The sequence below is a fragment of the Silene latifolia genome, chromosome X, assembly GCF_048544455.1.
Source record: "Silene latifolia isolate original U9 population chromosome X, ASM4854445v1, whole genome shotgun sequence".
Taxonomy (NCBI): Eukaryota; Viridiplantae; Streptophyta; class Magnoliopsida; order Caryophyllales; family Caryophyllaceae; genus Silene; species Silene latifolia.
In genome coordinates this window covers 54,963,824-54,987,720 of record NC_133537.1, presented here as the reverse complement: position 1 = coordinate 54,987,720, position 23,897 = coordinate 54,963,824, and the positions used below count along the sequence as shown (strand labels likewise).

The 23,897-nt window shown below is 37.5% G+C and overlaps 1 long non-coding RNA gene and 1 other non-coding gene across 2 annotated transcripts; one reads left to right on the top strand and one right to left on the bottom strand.

The window, feature by feature from the left end:
* The first annotated feature begins 349 nt into the window (after positions 1 to 349).
* On the top strand, positions 350 to 4,522 carry LOC141621402 (uncharacterized). Its single transcript, XR_012532295.1, has 5 exons — positions 350 to 401; positions 511 to 613; positions 1,938 to 2,063; positions 3,633 to 3,702; positions 4,228 to 4,522. It is a non-coding gene; the product is annotated as an uncharacterized LOC141621402 (long non-coding RNA).
* Positions 4,523 to 16,818: 12,296 nt separating this feature from the next.
* Positions 16,819 to 16,925, bottom strand: LOC141625948 (small nucleolar RNA R71). The gene has a single exon (XR_012535688.1). It is a non-coding gene; the product is annotated as a small nucleolar RNA R71 (small nucleolar RNA).
* Between the last annotated feature and the right edge of the window lie 6,972 nt (positions 16,926 to 23,897).

Below are 23,897 nucleotides of genomic sequence, written 5' to 3'. Positions count from 1 at the left end.
TCAAAATCAGATGAAACCCATATTGGAATGGTTCTCAGTAATAAAGTTTCTATCTTTTTCACGTTTTTTATGTTGTTTTTGTTATTGTTTTTTGTTGTAGGTAGATGCGGCTCCTTCTACTGATATCGAATCTGCGAAAAAAGTAGCTTTGGATCATTCTTATTGTTTAAAGTTATGTTCTTCTAATTGAATTTGTTGTTAATGGACTATAAAGGTGGTAATTGCAACAACAAGAGGCGCCTTTGGTGATACGAGTCGTGTACATTGAAAAGGTGTTCTTATATTAGGTAAGATCTGTTTATTATACCTTATGGTTTACTTATAACCAAACTTGTTCTCTTTTAATATCGTCATTCTTATTAAGCTAATTGATAACCCACACACTGATCACTTCTATATGGGTATTCTCCACCACCTATTCAATTACCCTTATCATCTATGATTTACATGCTTTTGCCATTGGAAAACCATTGTTATTTAGCTTGTTGATATTGTTCTTCTTCTATTTAGTTCTCTATTACATTGAGGAGAGTCCACCAGCTGGTATTAGGGGAGGCTATTGCTACAAAATATCTACACGATATTGTTCTTCTTCTATTCAGTTCTCAATTATGTAAGTTCCTTTTAACACTATTATAACGTACGTCACTTTCAGAATACATGTTTTCTTTAAATAACCGGTCCTATAGAGTTTATAAAAAAGCTAATTAAAGCAGAAGGAGAAGTAGAGAGAGGAGGGAAGGATGAAGAAAGGAATGAAGAGCGAAGGGAAGGAGGGTCGGGAAAGGATGAATATATGTAGAAAAGCCATAAGAGAGGGATACAGCTATGGACTGAGGGATCGAGAAAGGATGGAATGGATGATATGTGATATCTAAATACTTTTCGCATAATCTGCTTAGACTTATAACCTACAATATTTGAGGATAACGTAGGTTGGTGGGTTGTGAACTATAAGTGTTTCTAACTTTTCATTTTCATAACCTTCTCGCTTAACGAATAACGACTCACTTATTTGAAGCTGGGCTAATAAACTCGATTTTTATAAAGGTAAGCACCTCTTGATGGCTTGGTGCATGATTGCAGTGATTAATCTTTATTAGGGGTGTTAATAAGGCGGGCGAGGGCAGTGGTTTTTATTTTTAATGTTCGCCACCTCTCGCCTCAATGACATTCTCACGTGAGTCACGTCTTTTATCTAAATAGTTGTCGTAAATGGTTTTAGATTCCTGAAATGCACGCCTTGCTGCAGGCGCCAGTTAATTTGCAACATTTAAATCTTAACGGTTTTTTATCTGGGTTGGCAAGGAATTTTGATTCATGTCTGTTGTTTCGAGAATGGTATCAGGGTTTTGGTTCATTTGTTATGCTCAAGTGGGTATATTTTCTTATAAAAAATTAACAAGTTATTTTGTTATTTCCGTTATTGCAAAAGAATTTAAAACAAAAAACCCACATTTTAGTATGTTATTTTGAAAATGGTATTTGACTTTTATTGCTAGACCTGGTTAACCTGATAAGCTCGATATCAGACCCCATAGAAAATCCTAAGCATGACTCGAAACCCGATTTATCTTAAATTGGTCCAACTAGAAAATATCACTATTTGCCTATTTTGGAGATGTAAAGGTTTTATTTTGTTCCGGGGAGATTCAAATTGAAAACTAGAGGATGAATTTGATACGTTTACGATTTCAAAAGCTGTTGATCTTGCTAAACATTTTGTTCATAGTCAGCTAAAAGTTTACGTTATTCTACCTTGTATCATTTTGGGATGATGTTTCGTGTTTATAAAAATGAGTTAGTGGTCGGGAGTATGGGGTTGGTACGCTCATAATAGTGCTTTTTTACTGTAGGTGGTGCTTTTGCTGTGGGTGGTAATAATGACATACTCACATGAGTTATTATATTGATCTTCAAATTGATTTCTGTGGCAGGGATGATGTCTGAAGATGATGTAGAGTTCCGGAGCTAGAGCTTGTGCTGAGATCTATGGAGAACCTTCTTTGGATTGACTCTACTGTGTTTGTGTATCTCGTTTGGAATGACGAGTGTAGTAGGAGGTAACTATCTGTCTGAAATCTCGGTTTTTATCTACTTCGTGCTTGTTCTGCATTTGTCCGTTTCAGCTAACACCAATTGGAATAGGAAATAGATTTGTGATCTTGTTCCTCGACTAAAGATGTTTTCTTGTCTAGATATCTGCCAAATTTCTAAAAGCGGATCTGAAATTTAAAAAAAAAAAAGATTATTACTAATGTTAGCGACTTAGATACATTGGCATGCCCTGTTTTGTGTCCGATAAGGCCTGTTTTCATCCCTGGCATCGTACACAGCTGCAGCAGTTTTGTGATACACCTCTAAAATTCTATCCCTTCCACTTTTACATGTTGTTGCGTGTCTACTAACTTACTTTGTTGTTTTCCATGGATTACAATTTAGAAATTGGTTATGATGCATGTTTAGATAAACTAACTGGGTTCATTTATCTTAGATTTCACACATGTTTATATGAATCATCCCATTTTTCTCAAAATAGGAAGGTATGTGTTTATGTGAATCATTCCATTTCTTCAGTCTTTCTATGTAGCAAGGACTTAAAGCATTATTTCAAATGTAAATGGGAGATGTTGTTGGGGTTTTTCTTATGATGGACATGGCACTCATAGGTAGGCTTGTTTCTGCCTACATGGTTGGTGATCCATTCGAGTAAGAGTGGAGGAGGAGACGGAGGGGAAAAGGAAAGGAAAGTAAGACAAGGAAGAGAAGGAGGGAGGAGGAGATGAGGAGGATATGAGGGAGGAGAAATGGAAAGAGGCTGAGGACTAGAAGGGGATAGGGGAGGAGGCTGAGGAGGTAAAGAGAAAGTGGAAAGTGAAGGGGGCACGGAGGAGGAGCAGGAGGGGGATGGTTGAATTATGAGAAATATGTCGACCTTTAGCTTGCTTTAAAGTAAAAAATTTCATAACAAGGGAGAATGATGAGAATGATGTTGGCCTTTTGCATGATTAAAAGTAAGAGTTTTTAGCAATATTGTGAGTTTTTTTTTTTTTAAAAAATAGCTTTTAAGAGTCAAATTTTAGAGGAGGACTAGAGGAGATGGAGGTGTAGGTCTTACAAAGGAAAACTTGACTCATCTAGGAAGAGACAAACTTATTAGGGGATTAAATAATCATGCATGTTACCAAAATGCCAGCAATCTTATCATTCTTGTCATCGAGTATTGTTGTATGGTGATAAAGTGGAAGTTGTACCGTGTCATTCTCCTTATAATAGGGTGCGATGTGTGGAGAAGTGAATCTGGAAATTTGTGGCTGTTGCTATAGTGTTGTTTGAGAGTTGTGTATAGGTTATAGTGTATAATGGATGATATTTGCTTTTGTTATACCTGTGTAGTAACTCTTCTTTGTTCTCATTATTTTGTAATGAGAAACTCTCCTTCTTTACATTTAAACGACATGTTGATAAAGATGATGAGATGATGATTGAGTATTTATTGCCTTTGTAATGTTCTTAGTTTAGAAACCTATGGTTTGCTACCTTTATTAGATTTCTATCCTGGTTAGATTTCTGGTTGTATTATCCGTATTTTCTCGATAATGGCATTAATTTGTTAAATGTCAATTATAAAGGTGAGACGACTTTTAGCAGAATCACTGCCAGAACGTGATTGAAGGAGCTAAGAAGAAGGCATATCAGAAGGTAAAAGTTGATATAAGTTTCTTCTTTGTTTGTTTTACCACTCCGGTTCTCCCAATTGATTGACTATAAGTTGATTCAATGACTTTGATGAACTTCATAAGGTATTGTCAAACTATTTGCCTCTTAACCTTGCGATGTGGATGAGAAGTCTGGTTATAGGAGAGGGAGAACCACTATTAGGTTCGGCTTTGGGAAAAAATAACGTGGGTTTAATCTCTCTCATTTTTTACCTTTCTTATATTTTCCATAGTTCTATTTTTGATAAGTAGTTGGTTTCTAATCATCTAATCTTGCTTTAGTAAATAGTACATGGTAACTCACAATAACTAAGGTAGTTTACCAAAATTTCCAAAAAATGTTGCGATGATCGATGATCCGTCACAATACTTACGTAATTTCACAATTATGTGCAGGTAGGGCTGACGTATATGAAAGTATATAATTAGTATATGCAACTTCATCGAACTTTTGATACTTGATTTTATTCACGCAACATTATTGACAACATTGTTATGTCAATTTTAGGCCAATTATAAAGAAATGTAACGTGGGTTCAAGGAGCAAGGAAAGGGCATGCGGCTGACGTTTGTGTTGGTGAAGCGGACTAGGTTTCAAGTTTATTTATTGTACGTGTTGTAGCTTAGAGAAGTTATTTGTTATTATGCATTTGCGAACATTTTCGTAGGTTGATCAATTAGTTCTAGATTAATGTTGGTAGAATTAAGCCACTGTAATTTGACAAACTTTGTTTAGATAGTGTGGTTTAATTGGAAAACATTTAATTAATTTATTTATGATTTGGATCATGGTTTGGGTGGAATGTTAAATTGTTGTCATTATCTACTTGTTTAATTAGTGTTTAATTGGAGCAAAGATTATAAGCGTATGAGAAAAGTAAAAACAAAAGATTTATTGCATAATATACTAAGAACTATGGAAGAAACTAGACTTGTCAAACGGGTCGCTCATACTGGTCGAATAAAACGTGACGTACAACTCAGGTCAAAATATGTTATGCTAAATAATATGGGGTGTTGTTGCTCCTTTATTACATATACTCGGGGACATTAACTAAAAACAATTACCGCAATCATTATATTAGTGGTTAGTCACGTTTTATTTGATGTCTAATATGTATAAATAACTAATCTTTCTAATATGTATAAATAACTAATCTTTCTAAAAATAGTAAGATGTTTCCTTCTTAGAAGCTAACTACACTAACGATATACCTTAAAAAAACGAAAGAACATTCACACGAATTGGGGCTCCGCGCCCGGTAGGGCGCGGCGCAACAACTAGTTCATATAAAATTTCATCCAACCGAATTTTTACCCGCAACCCCAGCCCTGCGACAGGTACGGGTTAAATTGCGGCTGACCAATCACTCAATTGACTGACATCGAATCAGTCAAAGGGACTAAGGCTCAGGTTTCGGCACAATCAACAAAACATTACAATTATCACTATAAAATTCATTTTGAGCCTATTCATTACAATTTCATTTTATAATCTATTCTAACATGTGATAACTACCAATATAAACATAATTTTTACCATTAACGTAATTTTTACTACTAATATGATTCAATGCAAAAGTGTACTCATATGTAACTTATACTAACTATAACATTAATGAACCTAAAACGATGAACAAAGCATGAAAAACCACGAAACAAGCGACGGACCAACCCGGGCCAAGCACGGGCCTGCCGCGGCCCGTCACGGGCCTGTTTCTCAGCTGTGAACAGTACCGCGGGTCTGTGAACAGTAACTTTTCTATAAATTTTTCGGTAAAACGACGCCAAATACTCATACGGACTCCGAATTGAGTGATTCAAGTGGCTAAACCACCTAATTTTTCGACGCCGTTCAATCTGTCATATTTTTGGAAACATTGGAAAATGTCTCGGTCCGGTACTGACACGTTCCAGCCAACCCGCGGATTTGTCCCATCAAATAATTACTCATCCAAATTTGTTCTAAACTATAATATACAAATGGTTAACTTAAACTAACAAAAGACAAGCATTAGACATGCATGCAACCCATTTTATCATGTGAAAATTTACTACTCAAACAAAAATCATAAAAACATACAAAAAGCAAAGAATGTGACGATTATTCGTCGAGTAACTCGAAATATGTTACCTTAAGCTAGAAAATGAGCAATTAGCACCTTAAAAACCAAACCCTAACAAGCAGCTAGCCACTATCTTCGACAATATACGAGTCCCCAAACTCGTCCTCCAATTCTTCACCTAATTAAACAATAAAAACACAATAATAAGTATAAAATACCGAAATTATACCAAAATTCGTCTTAAAACAACTTCAAGAAAACTGAAATTAAAATATACCAGGAGGTAGATCTCGACGAGAGGATTCCGGAAATATAAATTATGTGAAAATCCGATAAGAAATGAGGAAATTATGGTGATTTTAGCTTAGAAAGATGATAAAATGGTGTTTATGGTGATGGAATGATAAGAATGTAAGAGGAAGATGAAGATAGGCATGAAAAATCAGAAAAAAGGAAGGGGAAGGGGGTATGCCACGTGAAAGGAAGAAAGGAAAGGAAGGGAGCGGGTTTAAGTCGGGATTTTACGAGTCGGTTTTGACTCGTTTCGATAATAATTAGAACCGCTTGTCAAACGTAAATTCCGACAAGACCAAAGTTCTTAAACACGAGATTACAAGAAAATTGAATACTCATACGACCCATTTCCAAAATCGTTTACCCAATTTTCAAAAGAGTTGTCATTTTTCCCCGATATGCCCTTATTTCGAATTAAAAGATTTTTACACGGTTAAAACTATTTTTAAACATCACAAAACTATCAAAATAAATACTTTTCTTCAAAATATAATAAAATTATATTTCTTTGAATTATTATTACTTCAAATACATTAATATCAAATTTTACTTGATTAATAAATTACTTCCGCAAAATAATAATGGTTCGAAATTACGGGGCGTTACAATCACCCCTCCTTTTAAAAAGTTTCGTCCTCGAAACTTAGAAGGAGAAATTATAATATACAACATCTTAATAATATAATCATAAGAAAAATATAGGTATCTTTTCAATGAAACGGTGATACTCTTGTTGATCAGACAAGAACATCCACATTCATATCAAGATATAAAAAAAATATTTCTACACCAATAAATGAGAAAACCCATTATTGGGACGTCTCCAACAACGAGATTTAACACTCATTAATGTTAAAACCATTAAAAATCATAAAAGCATTTTCAAAATTTTAGTTTAAAGTTCTATAATAAGAATAATAATCAAAAGAGCTGTGTGAATTTCATGAGGTAAGAATTGAAGTCGAACCTAAATGGGTGTCAAAGATGGAGTTTCATAGGTTACCAACATCAAACTTATGAGAGGAGTATGATGAAGTAAGGAAAAGAGGTATGAGCGGTAACGCTCATGATCAAGGAAGAAGGAAAATTAGACAACAAGGAAATGCCAGACACTTTTATCACAAACTACAACCACACCCAAAACGGTTCCAAAAACTTCCTAACAACAAAACTCATAACCACATCACTCCCAAGGGTTTCCTCAATTGCTTATGTTACCTCATCCTAATCTATTCCCTGAAACAAGGTATTCCACTATAAGTGTGATCTCATCGTTCCAAATCCTCAAACATCCAGAAACAACTTCCACAAGCCTAAGGTCAAGGCTTCCAACAAAGCTATATTCGTATCCAACTAGTGTCAACTATGGTTTCCTCAAAAAGTAAACCTTCAGTCAAGAATCCCAATACCAAGATATAAACTCCAAGAGAAAGTTCCTCAAATATTCCACAAGATTCTCATTTCAAAACAAGGTAGTAACATACCAACCCCAAACTCTGAAAAATCAATAGGATCTCAAGTTTTCTATCCTTTTGCTTATTAAGGATTGCCAAAAGCGGATCTACACTCAGCTACAACATCATCCCATCATCTCAAGTACTCAATGCGACCTCAAGGTCTATAAATCTATAGGGTTAACAAATTCTTCTCAACACTAAGTCTCTCTCAACTCAAGAACTCTCAAGAGTCAACTAAAATACCAAATCACATCACCAAACCATTATGGTCATCAACATCTCAAGGAATATTCATTCAAATTTGACATCCTAAAACTTACTTACCATCAAATTCCCAAGGAACAAGGTCTTAATTGTAACAATACTTTATCACCTCAAAGTTCCTAAAACCATAAGTGAAACTATGTTCTTTAACCTAACAATTGGTGTCAACCAAACCATTACCCTTTCTAGTTACCAAAACAAGTGCTAAGACTTCCCAACAAAGTAGCTTACTCTCACTCTCATAACATACTTCAAGTAGTAATCAATATCACTCACTAAAACCAACAAATAATCCCACATTTAACATTTCCCACATGATAACATATACATTATCAAACCCTCATATCCAAAGTGATTATGGAAGCCAAATCCAAACTCGGCTACTTAGTCAATTCTATATCCTCAAATCACATCTCACTAACTCTGTAAACATGGTCAACAGGGTACCAACTATACTAAGGAGATAAGGAGTAATAACGGGATAGAGAAACGGTAAAATATTTTCAAAGGGTGCATGAACCTGACAAGTTAGGAAACTAAGGAGTCAGACCGTAAAGATAACGGTTGACAAAAATAAGAGGTATTCGAGTTAAGAAGATATCTAGGGCAAGAAGAAGATACGTAAACTTTGGCATAAAAACAGGGTTCAACAAACGTTAAAGAGAAGGGAAGGAGAACAGAAGCGGCATAATGAAAGGGTTACCGCTTACCAAACACTCATCAAAGCTTATGATCAAAATGATACGGTTACATCACTAAGGTGCTCAACAAAGCCTCAAAAGTCTACCAAATCATAGGACTAACAATGGTAGGTTTTCCTAAACTCAATTGGTTCCAAGAGCCAAAATCAATTCACCACCCAAATTCATTTGTTACCACCCAAGCCCCAAAGTATCTCCTTTACAATTCTCGTCATTGAACTTCACTTACTATGTCATCCCCAAGTACCATAGCTTGTCTACTCCATCATCTCACCACTTAATACTTCTAGTCTCCGATACCATAAATTAGAATCACATCCTTGAACTCACGAACTACATCGAACAACATTCCACCAAAATTCCCAAATCCAGATATGATGAATAAGGTCAACCACGTGTTCTCAAATTTCGAAAGGTCAACAAGGGCTACACTATACTAGATTTGGTCAACTCAAAAGGTTTAACAAACTAACTAATTCCAAAGTACGATACCAATCCATTAAGCAACGTCAATGTCCTATTGTATTCCTTTCAAGGCCTACAAGGATTAGGGCTAACTATCATTCCTTAATTTTTCCACAAGAAACATTGAGACTCTCAAATGAAGTAGCTCAGGTTCATTCCATCTTATGTACTAAGGTAGTACCCATGCTCAATCATCTATAACAAACAAGCTCTCAATAGTCATAAATCCCAAGGTGTTTCTCAACTCACTAGGCTCCCATATCAAGCACAACTAACAAGACTAACCAAAGGATCCCAAGTTATATTCTCCTATACAACTCAAACCTTAAACAATCAATTTCTCAACTCGTTCACGCCCTCCAATGTTACATTCTCTCAAAACCGGGTTCTCTTGAACATGGGGACTATCCTGCGGAATAAAAGGAAGGTGTCCACATGGACTTTTGTTATAAGGAGAAAACGAACCAAGGATGAATCAGGAGAAAGAATTGAAGAGTAGTTACCAAGGCGAGATAAGAGGAATTTGAAAGACGAATGAACAACGAAATTGGAAGATTAAGGTAAGATACACTGAATACGGAAAGAAATATCGAGAAAGTGGAAGCACTCTTCATTTGGCATAACCAATCTTTAACGGCACCAAATTTAATAACTAACAATCAACAAACCTAACAATTAGCAATCACAAACAGACTACCACATAAAATCCTAACTCTACCCATCCTACCCATCTCTCAAGGTTATTATTTAAAGGTCAAATGATTTTAAGTGGGGTGCACAAACGTGCGTCGGGAGCAACAAGCTCTGATACCAACTGTGACACCCTTAAAAATTAGCGATAATTAAACGCGTAAATTCTACAGAAAAACTGACAGGATATGTTTGTAATTGGTTCAACTAGACAAAACCTGTAAGATTTAAAAGGTTTACTACAAAAATAGCCAAACTAGGTCCAAGGTTCCTTATGCTCACTAGCTCGTGTGTGACCCCATCTAAATCTTCAACCTGTCAATCGCATTTTATACAAACACGAAAGCCACAATTCAGTGGGGAGTAACTTCGAGTCCTCCCAGCCACGAAACGTCAAATTTAATGTAACATGTAGTGTAACATGTAAACAACATGATAAATAATCTAATTTCCAAGTATTCTAACATATGAATACTAAACTGACCAATTTAAACTATCATGTGAAACATATAACAAGTAGTAATCCAAACTTTATCAATCAGAATGGCTTACATCTCTCACCTATTACGCTTCATAAAGTCACCATACAAGAAAGGGCAATATATCAAAGACAGGCATAAGTTCTTAGCACCGTCAATAGTCACTCAGAACTCGAGTCTATACCACGAGGTAGAGAAGGTAATCGAACCGGTATCTTGGCTCTGCGGTTAATATTAATAAAACATGGCCAAGACACAACACAACCCTAGCCTAAAATCTGCGCAGACCTAGACATGCGGATACACACCACCGCACCCAAGACCCACAATTTTTCTAAAACAAAGTGAGTACCCTAAGGAGTCCACCAAAGGGTTGGCTAGTACTTAAGCTGACCACTTACTATCAAAATAAGTAACGAGGTCATGCCCCAACTTGGATATAAATCCACTAGTCAGGAACACAAAGGCTATTAAGCAGTGAACATATACTCGTCAGAGACTATAAAGACCTATCTATGACAAACACAACAACCTGCAAGAAAGTATTTTATACCAATACCATTTCTAGCAATATTAACAATATTAAAGGCTTCAGGGAATCTAGGGCCGTTTCTACAATATAAGAAACTATTAAATTCAACCAACTATACATGTGAACTAAAAACTTGATAAATGGCCTAAAACAAGAAAAAGGCCGATTATCCAATTCATATAAAATTTCATCCAACCGAATTTTTACCCGCAACCCCACCTGCGGCAGTGCGGGTTAAATTGCGGTGACCAATCACTCAATTGACTGACATCGAATCAGTCAAAGGGACTAAGGCTCAGTTTTCGGCACAATCAACAAAACATTACAATTATCACTATAAAATTCATTTTGAGCCTATTCATTACAATTTCATTTTATAATCTATCCTAACATGTGATAACTACCAATATAAACATAATTTTTACCATTAACGTAATTTTTACTACTAATATGATTCAATGCAAAAGTGTACTCATATGTAACTTATACTAACTATAACATTAATGAACCTAAAACGATGAACAAAGCATGAAAAACCGCGAAACAAGCGATGAACCAACCCGGGCCAAGCACGGGCCTGCCGCGGCCCGTCACGGGCCTGTTACACAGCTGTGAACAGTACCGCGGGTCTGTGAACAGTAACTTTTCTATAAATTTTTCGGTAAAACGACGCCAAATACTCATACGGACTCCGAATTGAGTGATTCAAGTGGCTAAACCACCTAATTTTTCGACGTCGTTCAATCTGTCATATTTTTGGAAACATTGGAAAATGTCTCGGTCCGGTACTGACACGTTCCAGCCAACCCGCGGATTTGTCCCATCAAATAATTACTCATCCAAATTTCTTCTAAACTATAATATACAAATGGTTAACTTAAACTAACAAAAGACAAGCATTAGACATGCATGCAACCCATTTTATCATGTGAAAATTTACTACTCAAACAAAAATCACAAAAACATACAAAAAGCAAAGAATGTGACGATTATTCGTCGAGTAACTCGAAATATGTTACCTTAAGCTAGAAAATGAGCAATTAGCACCTTAAAAACCAAACCCTAACAAGCAACTAGCCGCTATCTTCGACAATATACGAGTCCCCAAACTCGTCCTCCAATTCTTCACCTAATTAAACAATAAAAACACAATAATAAGTATAAAATACCGAAATTATACCAAAACTCGTCTTAAAACAACTTCAAGAAAACTGAAATTAAAATATACCAGGAGGTAGATCTCGACGAGAGGATTCCGGAAATATAAATTATGTGAAAATCCGATAAGAAATGAGGAAATTATGGTGATTTTAGCTTAGAAAGATGATAAAATGGTGTTTATGGTGATGGAATGATAAGAATGTAAGAGGAAGATGAAGATAGGGAAGAAAAATCAGAAAAAAGGAAGGGGAAGGGGGTGTGCCACGTGAAAGGAAGAAAGGAAAGGAAGGGAGCGGGTTTAAGTCGGGATTTTACGAGTCGGTTTTGACTCGTTTCGATAATAATTAGAACCGCTTGTCAAACGCAAATTCCGACAAGACCAAAGTTCTTAAACACGAGATTACAAGAAAATTGAATACTCATACGACCCATTTCCAAAATCGTTTACCCAATTTTCAAAAGAGTTGTCATTTTTCCCCGATATGCCCTTATTTCGAATTAAAAGATTTTTACACGGTTAAAACTATTTTTAAACATCACAAAACTATCAAAATAAATACTTTTCTTCAAAATATAATAAAATTATATTTCTTTGAATTATTATTACTTCAAATACATTAATATCAAATTTTACTTGATTAATAAATTACTTCCGCAAAATAATAATGGTTCGAAATTACGGGGCGTTACACCTTGAATTTTGGAATGTCGGTCATGTTGAAGTTGGAAGGCAGTTGAGCATTTACCGCCTCATACTTGCGATTGTTCTCCCTATTGATGTCATCTCCCTTAAGGTACATTACTTGTTCCTCCAAGTATTGGAGTCGTTTTTCAGCTTCAGTCGGACCTAGTGGAGGGTTGACTTCTTGTTGTCCCACAAAGGGTGGAAGGTTATCGTGCACGCTCATTTCAGGAACATCATTCTCTGCAGGAGAAAGCCTAGTTTCTACAGCAATAATTCGGCCTTCAATAGCATTGAGGAGAGCATAAGCTTGGTCTTGGCTTGTTTGGAGACGGGCGAGCGCGGCTAGGATTAGATCATTACTATTTTGGGGTTGTCCATTAACACTTGAATGAGTAGTTCCAGGCATCTTGGAAACTGGGGATAAGAGATCGATGACGAATCAAAACATGATCAACCATTTTAGCATACTTACTCAAAAAAAGACTCAACTTGTGAAGTGGGAGTGTGCCACTGTGTTAAGTGAGGTTTGAAAATGACAAAGTTTGAAATGTTTGTCCTTGGCAACTGTAGTGTAGTTGTAGGAGTGCTGACTCGTGGTGAGGTTTTTTCTTTTGAAATGGGTTTTGAGGCCCGAAGTTTGACTGGACATTTGGACAGAGTTTCGACACATTTTGCGGTATTTTAGGCCACTTTCGAAATATTTACATTTTTTAAAGGGTTTTATTTTACAGAAATTTCATCATGGTTTTATTTATAAAATGGTGATCACATACGATACAAGCAATCATACATGCATTATAACGGTATGATGAGTGCATTTAAAAGGGTTTTGGCTTAAAAGGTGGGTTGCCATACCAAGCAATCAAACCCTGGTCTATGGAGAGGTCCGTGCCAAACATGATTAAGGTTGGTTCCTAGTCCATTTCCTTGAGTAGTGAAAGCCCTTGATACAAACAAGAGTATGTACCACGGTATGGTTGACATCAATAACTATCTATCCTTAGGCACAGATAAGAATTTGGATCGTCCAGACGGGACGATTGGTCGAATAGATTGGGTTGGGTTGGGCCTAGGAAGGCCGAATAAAACGACCTAAGAAGGTCGAGTAATGAACACCGACAACTTTCTCCTATAAACTATTCTCTAACCTCGTTCAAGTTTCACCCTGGGTAACATATAAGTGTATATCCCCAACGGAGTCGCCAAACTGTGGACACGGGTCACGGGGGCGCTTGGAACGAGAGTTGCATTTGTGGAGTCGCCACCAATTTTTATGGGAAATTGGAACCCTTCGAATACCTCGTGTCATGTCAAGACACAAATTAGTGACATGAACACTAAGAGCTCGTTACCCTTAGCATTCTATGTCTAGAATGACTCTCGTGGATGCTAATGAACGCGGATGTTCACAGAGATCTGGAGTAAGTGGTGAGGGTACGTATTAAGAACTCCTTTTACTGAACACCTAATCCCGCCCGCCTCGATAGCGGCCTATACTAATGATTGGGGAAATCGTTCGTACTTGATATGTCTCCGATTATATGTATACAATGCAACAAATAATATATTAATCCTAGCATGTGAATTAAACTAAGTCGGTGAACAAGTAATTAGCAAACAATGTGGTCGAAATTGGAAGTTAAATTAATTTACATGTGAGAAACAAATAAATAAACCATACATAATAAATATGATAAATAAATAGCGATAATTAAAATAACAATAAATTACAATGGATTAACTGATTAACGTCAAAAACACACTCCAGACGGAAATTTGGAGAAAAGAAAGAAAGTGAAAGAGTTTAAAATTAAAGTAACAAAAATAAGACAGATTGATGTGACCATAATTAGCGCATATTTAGCCCCCGAATTAGCCTTGTTCCCATGCTTTTTAGTGCCTATTTGGGTCATTTCTTATCTTTAGTTCTTTGTTTTGCATATTCTTTGAGATTTTGATCCCTTGGTAGGAAAGGAGTAAGAATCTTGCATTTTCATGGCAAAACGAGGCTAAATTGATTGTATTCAATGACCAAGCATCAAGAAGAGACAAGACTAGAAGGCCTTTGTACATATCATAGTAGAAGAACAATGTTGAGAAAGGATCCTTGCGTCCCCAAGGAAGTCCCCAAGGAATTTATGAAGAAAAGGGAAGAAAAGAAGAAGAATTGACGCTGACCAACAATCCGAACGGATTGCAGACAATCCGCCCGTCCAGCCAGCACAATCCGAGCGTCCCTCCTTGGAATCCGCTCGGATTCCCCCTCAACAATCCGAGCGTCCCTCTCCCGAATCCGCTCGGATTGCACAGCCCAAATCCGGCCGTCCCGACTCTAATCCGCACGTTCACCTTGCAGACAAAGACGGATTTCATTCTTCAAGCTACGAAAAGAGAAGCCCTTCTCTCAGAAAATACCGGGTCCTCCTTGCTCAACTTAAAAAGTGTAATTACTAGTTTAGCCCTTAGTTAACCCTAATGCATCCTCCCTAATTTTCACTATAAATACCCCATTAGGCTAATTAGAGGAGCATGTTCTTTTTATCAATAATTAGTATAGTTAATATCAATCAAATCTCTCTTCAATATTGTAATCAAGTATTAATCAAGTTTTAATCCAAGTTTTAGTTCTTTAATCTCTCTCTTGTTCTTCCTTTATTTTGGGTAATTGAAGAATATTTGGGTTATTATTGGGAGATTGACAACCTCTCAATCTAGGATTCAAGTACTTCTATTATTCTTGCTTTATTATTGGAATCATTAGTAGGTATAATCTCTTAATCCCTTTTTAATTATTGTTAATTACTTTCATTTATTCATCATGTTTCATATTGTTGGTATGATTGACAACCTTGCTAGCATGATCAACATGATAATGAGTGAGTAGTCTCTTAGCTAGGGTTTAATGGGTGATTAGGGGAAACCAACATGGGGAATGATTCATGCTTAAATCAATATGCTTTCATATCTTATTTGCTTGCTTGTTTTGATCTTAATACATGCACATGTTATATTTGATGAAATGCTAAGCCTATGAATCCTTGCATTTACTATCATCTTCTATCTTTTCAATGAGACTTGTAAGACATAACCCAACTCGAGTCTTGTTAGACCATGCATGTGTTGAGTAGGAAAGATTAAGTCGACTTGTAGGTGTTGTACAATCTAATCGATTCGCTCAAGGCCCAAACTTTCCTAGGATTGTAAGATATAACCCAACTCAATCCATCACAACAATAATTGCTTGCTTATAATTTGAGAACATGTTTGTATGATCATATCCCATGATTCCCCTATGACCCCATGACACCCTAGTGCTTTTAATCAATTGTTTACACCCCTTTTTATTTATCTTGCTTGTTTATTTTCATTGTTATTCTAGTTTAGTAACCTTCTACATCAACCCAATTTGTGACACCCCCCTAGACACTACTAGTTACAATAGAATTCTCATTTCAATACCCGTCCCTTGGGATCCGACCTTTACTTGCCTCTTTACTAATTGTAGAGTTGTTTGTGAAGTATAAATTGTGTTTTGTATCGACCATTGACCAACGACCACATATACTTAATTGTGAACACGAAATGGCCTCGATCAAAAATGGCGCCGTTCTTGGGGACGGTGTTTAATTGATTTAAGATTTCTTTTATTGTTATTAGTTGTGTCTTTTTCACCTTGGGGAAGTAAAAACTCCTCAAGGTTTGTTCTAATTGTTTTTGAGTTGTTTGATATTTTGCATGTCTAGAAGGTTACAAAGTGATTTGTTACCTTTTGACCGTGAAATCGAAAGAACCTTGACGAATAATAGGAGACTTGTTAGGAGGAATTTGAGAGGTGTTGGTGAAATTGTTCAACCCACTAGTGAGTTTGTCAATCCTTTCGCAATAGAAGGAGAAGAAAACCCATTACACAATATCCCACAAAATCCACCTACAATGCCTAAATTCTCGTCACACTCTATACCCACCGAGGAGAATCTACCAAATAGTACTCCTACACCGCAACATCTCACCGGTAATTTTATTGCCAAGTCCGCCTTCATCCAACTAGTTGAGAGGAGCCAATTCGGGGGAATGCCTAGTGAGGACCCTCATTCTCATATGGAAACCTTTTGCGATTATTGTGATGCTATCTCTCAAACGGGCGTGACTCAAGACCAAATTAGATGGGTCTTATTTCCTTTTTCGTTAATCGGCACCGCAAAGCAATGGTTGAAGGGCCTTGATAAGGCCACCCTTGGAATAGATTCTTGGAAGAAGTTGGCTCTAGCTTTCTACAAAAAATTCTACCCACCGGAAAAGACTAACATGCTAAGAGCTCAAATTACGGGTTTTAAGCAAAGGGATGAAGAATCTTTGTATGAAGCTTGGGAGCGGTTCAAAGGTATTTGTCGCTCATGTCCTCACCATGGACTTAGCGAATGGTTTTTGGTACAACAATTTTGGAACGGTTTATATGAAGATTCAAGGAACATTCTCAATATGGGATCAAATGGAATGTTCACCGAAGTTGATGACAATCAAACATGGAACAAGATTGAGGAAATGGCGGTCCATAATTCACAATATAGTAGACCTCGCAAGGCTACTAGAGGAGGAAAGCATGAAGTGGACTCCGTTACTCAATTGGGTGCTCAACTTAGTGCTCACATTGACACAATCAACTTGAAGTTTGAACAAGCTATGGCTAGACTTGAGGAAAACTCAAAATCATCAAAGCATCATGTCAATGCCATGACGGCATCCTCATCAATCCCAAGTGGGATATGTGAGAATTGTGGAACTTTGGGTCATGACCCAAGTGAGTGTAGGGGAACAACCGAACAAGTTAATGCTTTCCAAGCTTACAAAAGTGGTACCCCTTATTCAAATTTTTACAATGAAAACACCAAGTTCCATCCAAATCTTTCATACAAAAGCCAAAATGTTCAAAACCCTCAAACAACATACACTCCACCACCCATGAGAAACCAAAATCAAAGACCCTTTTACAATCAAAACCAAGGTTACCAAAATCAAAATCCATACAATCACCAAAATGACCAAGGTTTTGATGTCCAAAAAGCGGTCCTCCAAATGCAAAAGAATCAACAAGAATTTTTCACTCAAATGCAAAAAGATAGCCAAGCAAAAGACACCACCATCAACAACATTCTAGCTCACACCAAGATGTTGGAAACACAATTGACTCAACTAGCATCTTCAAGCTCACAAAGACAAAAGCGGCAATTACCACCTCAAAGTAATCCCCCTAGACATGAAACGGTTAGTGCCATTCACTTGAGAAGTGGTACAAGATATGAAGCACCGAAGGAGCAAGTTGAGAATGAAGTTGTGGAAGCTAGTGAAAAGGAAGAAATTGTGCAAAGCCCCAAAGAAGGGGAATCATCAAAAGAAGAAAGTTCAAAGAAAAATGAAGACAAGGCCAAAGAGAAGGAGCCCATTGTGATTAGACTTCCTTTTCCAAGTCGTCAAGCCAAGCCCAAATTTGATGATCAACTTGGAAAGTTCATGGACATTGTGAAGAACTTAGAAGTCTCAATTCCTTTCACGGAATTAATCAATCACGTACCGGCCTATGCAAAATACATGAAAGATATCCTCACAAAGAAGAAGTCGATCCGGAAACTTGAGACTATCGCCTTCACTAAGGTGAGTAGTGCAATACTTCAAGGGAGTTCACCTCCAAAGTTAAAGGATCCGGGAAGCTTCTCAATACCGTGTACCATTGGCGACACGACGATCAACAAAGCCTTATGTGATCTAGGGGCTAGTGTGAGTGTCATGCCATACTCGGTGAGTAAAAGGTTGGGAATGGGAGAGCTTAAATGCACCAATATCACACTCCAAATGGCCGATAGATCGACGAAGACACCATTAGGGATATGGGAAGATGTCCCTGTGCGAATTGGGAAGTTTTTCATCCCGGTGGACTTTGTCATTGTTGATATGGAGGAAGATTCCAACATTCTAATCATCTTAGGAAGACCTTTCCTACACACCGCGGATGCGGTGATTGATGTGAAACATGGAGAGCTCACTCTAGAAGTGGGAGATGAAAGCATAACTTTTAATCTTGACAAAACCATGAGAGCTCCTTGTTTACATGAGCCATGTTTCATGATTGATCATTATAGCCGAAAAGATGAAAGGAAGAAATCGGAACTCCAATGGAGGAAGAAAATTGAAGATGCTCCATTCAAAGAGCAAGTGAATTGTGACAAGGAGAGCTTGCAAAGCTCATCAAAATCAACCAAGGAAGAAGAGGATGGCCTCATTGGCCAAGAGAAGAAATTGGGAGAGTTGTCTCCATCTAAGCAAGAGATTTTCAATGATCAACTCAATGAAGTTTGTGGTCTTTGGGACGACGAGTTTGAAGGGATTTTTAATCCCTACATTGGGCATGCCATCGATCATGATCAACAACAAGAGCCACGGTCAATTGAGGACCTCTACCACAATAATGAACAAGCTTTTGATTACTTCTTCAAGGTGTTGAGCAACATCAACAACACCTTGAACATGCCCCCTTGACATCTCATCAAGAATGAGAGTTTGGTGGAGTCCTCCCTAAACCACCACTTGTAAATATTTCTAACTCCCTAACTTACATTTCAATTCTTGTATTGCATTTTTTGTCATTTTTGGATTTTTATTTACTTTGATCAAAATAATTGTCATGTAAGAGAGAAGTGAGGGAGGGACTAACGATTTCAATTGATGTGTAGTGCTTTACCTTAGTGTGGGGATGGGAATTGCCTAGGCTATTCATGCCTTAGTAGTACCCCACAATGAAGAACACAAGAAATGAAGAAGAATGGAAGAATGGTAAAGGGAAATGCATTGTGCACGAATGGAATGAATCCGGGTACAAAGGACCAGAATCCGAGCGGATTGTACCAAATCCGCCCGTCTTCAACAATCCGAGCGTCCTGACCAAAAGACGCCCGTCCTGAGCTGAGCTGAAATTGAAAATTTCTTGACTGTTGAAGAATCCGAGCGGATTTCTGGAAAGACGCCCGTCTCATGAAATCCGTCCGTCTTGTGAAGAAGACGCCCGTCTTTGCAGCTGAAGAAAACAAAGAAATTTCTCTGGACTGAAATCCGTCCGTCCTGAAGCAAATCCGCCCGTCCCATCACAGAAGAATCCGAGCGGATTCCCCAAAATCCGCCCGTCTTTAGGCGAGCTTCTGAAAATTTTGAAGGCTGCGAGAATCCGCACGGATTGGGCCTAATCCGCACGGATTGCCCCTGCGTTTTCGAAAATTTCGACTTCTTTAAATACCCTCCCACCTTTATTCCTTCATTCATTCATTCATAAACACTACCCTAAACATCAAAACCCTCATCCTCTCCATCACAAAAAACAAAAACCCTCAACAAAATCCACCAAAATCAAATCAAACCATCCTTCAAACAACAAATCAATAACTCCATCTTCAATAAAAATCAAAACCAAAGAACAAAATCTTCAACCTTTGAGTCGATTTTTGTTTTCATAAAGGCAAAGCCTTTCACCTTCAAATCGATTTGGGCATTCTACAAATTGAAGATTTTTGATTCTTTTCTTGGTTAGTTCATCAAATGGCAAGGACAAAGGGAGCAACAAAGGCACCAAAGGCAAAGGCTCTCTCTCAAAGGCAAAAAGCTCTCCAAACAAAGAAAGCTTTGGCAATGGTGGTATCAACACCAAACTTGGAAGTGCAACAACAACAACAAACTTCTATGGGAGCATCACCTTCTACTCCGGTAATCGATCAACTCTTGCATTATCCGGAGGTAACTTTTATTTCCGATACCCATAGAAAGACATTTGCCAAGTTTGCTATGAAATCAATTCAATCCACCAAATTCATATGTAAAGATGCTTTGGAGAAATTGGGTGTTCTTGAACAAACAAAAGCCTTTTTCAATGCCATGGGTTTGAAGAAATTGTTTGAAACAAAGGAATTGACATACCCTTCCCTTGTCTTGGAATTCTTAAGTTCTTTAAAAGTCACCAAAGTTGAGGATAGGGAAAATCTTGAGTTTCGTCTAGCTAACATTAGTAGACGCATTACCTTTAAGGAATTAGGTGAAATTTTGGGTCTTAGCGATGAATCGAGATATCTTAAGCATTATGGAAAGTATGACCCCGAGCCTCTTTGGGAGGCAATCTCCGGAAAGAAATTTGATGATTTTCATGCTTGTCGTGCTCTTTTGGTCCATCATCCGGGCATAAGAGTATGGCACAAAGTTGTGGGAAATACCATAATTGCTAGGAAAGACACCAATCATTTTACAAGACTTGATTTTATTCTCCTTGAATCGGCTTTGAATGTCGGAAGAATCCATACCAAGCCTTTCAATTCTTTGAGGCTATTGGTTGATAAATGGCTCCATGTTGATAGTGGGAAGAAGGGTACAACCGTTATTGTTAATGGCGGCCTAGTCACGGTCCTAGCCAAGCACTTTGATCCTAATTTCAATAAGGATAGCAAGTACAAGGCAAAGGAAGGTGGCCATCTTATTGATATGCCTATCATGATTAACAAGTTCAAGTGGGTTGCTCAAAACCCCCTTGACACCAAGTGTGGATGGCTTACTAGTGAGGCTCGATCATTCACTTTACCCGCGAAGATTTGTCGTCTAAGTGTCCACCGGACCAACTATCTACTTCCCCAATCCGAAGAAGCCGAGTACATCATTCAACAACAAAAGGGTGATCATGAAACCCCCTCCTCTTCCATTGTTATACCGCCTTACCCCTTTGTGTATGAAGAGTTCAAACCGGAAGGAGTTGAAATTGGGAAAGACTATGTCACTCTTCTTATGCAAGCCATGCACAAGCAAGCTTATGAAGATCGGAAGAATGCATATTTGGCTCAATATCCTCCCCTCCTACATTTAGCTAGGCAAGGACTCCTTGATCCATCTTGTCCTTTGCCTAGTTGGGCGGATAAAGAAGCCTTGTTTCCGGGTGCATCTAGGGACGTGGTGGAAGACAATGAGGTTGTTGGAAATGGTGAAGAAATTGATGATAATATTGAGGAAGAAGCAAGTGGAGATGGAGAAAGAGATGGTGAAGATGATGATGAACAAGATGAGGAAGAAAGTGAAGAAGAAAGTGCCAAGGAAAGTGGCAATGTGACCACTTCTCATGAGGGAAGTGGTGATGATGATAGCATGATGGAGGACTAGCAAGCATTGGAGACTCCTACACTCCCATGGTTTGTCTATATCTCTTTGCATTTTATTTCATTTTGATCATTGTTGGTTTAGTCCTAGCAACATCAAAGGACTCACACCTCGGTACCATTGAGGTGTTCTTTATTGTTCCCATTTGTAAAATCCAAAATGACAAAACTAATCTCATGCATATCATAGTGTGTGCATGAACTATACCCATCCTTGAACATTAGCAATAGTGTCTCATTTGGTTTGGGGAAGTTGATGCATACACAACGGGAGGTAATCTAAATTATCCTCTCCGTCATAACAAAAACCATGCATCATGTAGTATAGCTTAGTGTAGAATTGCATTTAGTATAGAAATCATGCATCATCTTTGCATAATTTCCATCATTTTGGCCATTGAGGACAATGCCCATATTAGTGTGGGGATGAGAATTCTAACACTTAACTTTTATTCAAAAACCCATAAAAATTGAAAAATTTCAAAAATCATAAAAATTTGAAAATTGAAAATCCAAAAACAAGTTCATTTCCTTTGTATATATTGTCTTGTATATATTGTGTTTGTTTTATCCTTGTTCACTTTGATTGACTACGCCACATCCGAGACATGAGGATATTGAAGACCGCATGGTATGATCTTTCCAATCTCCTTTTTCCTCTTTATGTTAATGACTATGTGGCTTTATTTTGATTGATGCGGTATAACAATGTGAACTTAGGACTTGCACTTAGATTATATGGCATATTAGTTGGTAGAATCATTTGCATTAGGATGTTTAAATGCTAGTTGCATCATGGCATGTAGTTTGCATGTTAGAAAAATTTTGCGAAACCGTCTACTTGGGAAGCTTGACAAGTGTATATAGGCCCTAGTAGATGCTTTTTATTCTTAAGACTTTGCTTGTTAGAATACTTGTAAAACACCCTAGGATGTGTCATGCTAGTATCCTTTGACCCATGGATTAAGGCCTAGTCAAGAGTACCTTGTGGTGTGATAACTCCTTGGCTACCGTTTATTCCAAGGTGACCCTTGAAACCATGCATACATCCATCATCCATGTTCTACCATATTTTTGTCAACAAAAGGGAATGGGCACAAAAAAGAAATCAATTTGAGTTCAATGAAATGAAAAGTGAAAGAAAGTTTGCAAAATTGCATCAAATGAAAAGAGGAGCAAAAATAGACTCCAAAAGCTTCAAAAACAAGGCACCCTCGTTACTAATTGGGGTGACTTTGAAAATGATCAAAAGAAAATGCAAAAAGTTGTCAAGTATTGAAATGCCAAAAATCAAAAAGAAATGGCAAAAAGAAAGTGTTCTCAAATGTCAAATGTCACATGAAATTGGGGGGAAAAACAAAAACAAAAGCAAACTCCCAAAATGAAACTCAAATATCTATTGATCCCTTTATCCATCGTATCCATTTTTGTGCATGGTAGAAAGGGGACGACCCTTCTTCTTGTCTAGGCAAGAGGGGGAATTCCGCGATCCTCCAGTGTTTCTAACACCATAGGGAGTCTACTCTTGACAAAAGCATTTAACGATTGAGGACAAAGGTACCCTAGCTTGACACAACTTGGAGGTGATTTATTGGTATCCTTCTAGGCTTCGTAGTTTGAACAAATTGCATCTATGAAGGATTGTGTACCCTTGAATTGCTTCCCTTGTAGATAATTTCCGCCACTTAGATGAGGAAAGTGGCTATTCTTTTATAGATGCATCCATTACTTGATTTTATGTGCTTTAATGTTTGGATGTGTCGCCATTTTGGCAAGGCCCACCTTGCCTTGCAAGAAGGCATCCTACCTCATGGTTGTCTTGTTGTGAGTTGAAGGGGCGGAGTGAGACCCGCTAATTGTCTCATATCGGCTATTATTATTAGGATAGGTTAGTTTTGGTCCTAGTCTTTGTCACCTCTTTACTCGGGACGAGCAAAGGTTCGGTTTGGGGATATTTGATGTGACCATAATTAGCGCATATTTAGCCCCCGAATTAGCCTTGTTCCCATGCTTTTTAGTGCCTATTTGGGTCATTTCTTATCTTTAGTTCTTTGTTTTGCATATTCTTTGAGATTTTGATCCCTTAGTAGGAAAGGAGTAAGAATCTTGCATTTTCATGGCAAAACGAGGCTAAATTGATTGTATTCAATGACCAAGCATCAAGAAGAGACAAGACTAGAAGGCCTTTGTACATATCATAGTAGAAGAACA